At 42.3% G+C, this 1,996-nt stretch overlaps 1 pseudogene; it reads left to right on the top strand.

Annotated features, from left to right (window-relative positions):
* The first annotated feature begins 822 nt into the window (after positions 1 to 822).
* On the top strand, positions 823 to 1,616 carry LOC102810918 (annotated as a pseudogene).
* The last annotated feature ends 380 nt before the right edge of the window (positions 1,617 to 1,996 follow it).

The following is a 1,996-nucleotide window of genomic DNA, read 5'->3' as shown; positions in this document are numbered from 1 at the left end:
TACATATGTTAGCTGTACCTTGTCTTAGTCCCTCCCAGCTTGGTGTAAGGTTCCTCCCCTAAATAAAGTGGAGGCTTAGAACGAATCCAGGTGCATTACGACTGGCAAGGCGTGTGTTACAGCATGCAGGGGGCTCAGTTCAGCATTACAACCATACTGCCTGTTTAGCCAAAATGTTTACTATGCAGGATATTACAGCCTTCCTGGCTGAGATGTTTGCAGTGCAGGATCTACCTGATGCCAGTCCCACATCCACTCTGGTTTTGGGGTGTTTCTTTTTCTCTCTCTAGGTGTCCTTGTGTGTATCTCTATATTTCTACAGCCGCCAGATATCCCCACCTCATGAACCAAGTTCCTATGTCGAGGCAGGTCCCCGGCATAAATAGCAATGGAACACTTTTGGATATCACCAGAATATTAAATATTGAAACATGATAAAGAGCACCAGAATATTGTCAGATATAGTGCTAGAAGATGAGCCCCTTAAGTTGGAAGGCACTCAAAATATGACTGGAAAGAGCTGCCTCCTCCAAGTATAGACCTTGATGACACAAATAAAGTAAAGCTTTCAGGACTTTCATTTACTGATGGAGTACAACTGAAAATAAGAGAAACAGCTGTAAATATCTACTAAAAAATGGATCATGGAAAAGGCACCTGGGACCCGAGCACCTTGTTTAGCAATAACGGCTGGAGCACCTCCTCCAAGTTATGGGAGAGTCTGTGGTACAAGAGGACCCATGCCTACCATCTTGCCCATCACTACTGGCACATCTGGGCCCCAGTCTTCCGTCATGCAGTAAGTGGAAATTCAGAGTGAAAGGCAAGAAAGGTGTTGTTGCAGTGTCCAGCATTGAGACCTAGGATGATGACAGCATGGACATTCCACTAGATATTTCCTCTTCCACCGGCTCAGGCAAATGAAGGGGAAGAGGCAATCTGCCCAAGTGTTCTGATTCTCCAATATTGGCTTTACAAACACCGATACAACACTTATCCCTTAGAGCAAGAAGAGGCTTTGCTGTCCCAACAAACATACTTATCTACAATACAGGTTTGTAATTGATTTCTCAATGCCTGCCACAGGCTCTTTCATGACATGCTGAGAAAGGATAGCAAAGATCCAAATCAGTTCACAGTTTCCCTTTGTGGGACCAAGAATTCTGAAGCTAGCACTGTGGAGTCTACAATGACATGAAAACTTTATGTCAACCCTAGAGGGGAGCCATTTCATTCCTGTACAGCTGGACCAAACTCCATCCTAGGGAGGCCACTGTCTCCTAACCATCATCCCGAGGGTCAGTTTTGGCTAGACCATCAGTGATTCTGCCAAACTATGGAGACTGTATCCAAAGATGTACCTTTCCAAATCTATCAATCAGTAGGTGTGGGACAAAACACAGATGTACAGCAGATTGCAGGCAGCAACTGTACAGACACTGCTATCATCTACCCAGAGGACTCATGTAAATCTGGACCAAGTACAAACACACAAAGTAGAGTTTCAACAGTCCTTCTCCTACCCCACCAAATCTCACCCAGAATTTCAACTGTTAGCTAATGTTACACTCAAAAGGGCTACAGAGATGGAGCTTCAGACAAAACTAATGCCTTAACCCTTTTTTCAAGCAAAATCGTTCTAAAAAATGTCATGATTAGTGGGATGAAGGCAACAGACAAACTTTCATTACTTCATTTTTTTTTCATTAACATTTATACATGGGATTGTTAAAATGAAGCTTCCTGTTTCTGAGATATCTTTAGTGGAATACAGTCATTCCAAGAACTATAAACTCAAAACTACTGTTGAAACAAAGGGTTTTCTTTTTAAAATACTTCTTGGTAGATTATTCATACTGTGAGATGGTTCCCAAGATCATGAGACTTTCCCCTCCCCCCTTTTATTTGTTAGTGATTTTTTAACACTATGTAATGCTTAGAGAACTTCTAGCATCTTTTCATTCCTATATGGAACAGGATACCTGCATACTGTCTA

This window comes from Chrysochloris asiatica, unplaced genomic scaffold (assembly GCF_000296735.1).
Source record: "Chrysochloris asiatica unplaced genomic scaffold, ChrAsi1.0 scaffold00183, whole genome shotgun sequence".
In the NCBI taxonomy this organism is placed as follows: Eukaryota; Metazoa; Chordata; class Mammalia; order Afrosoricida; family Chrysochloridae; genus Chrysochloris; species Chrysochloris asiatica.
This window is presented reverse-complemented; position numbering and strand designations above follow the sequence as displayed.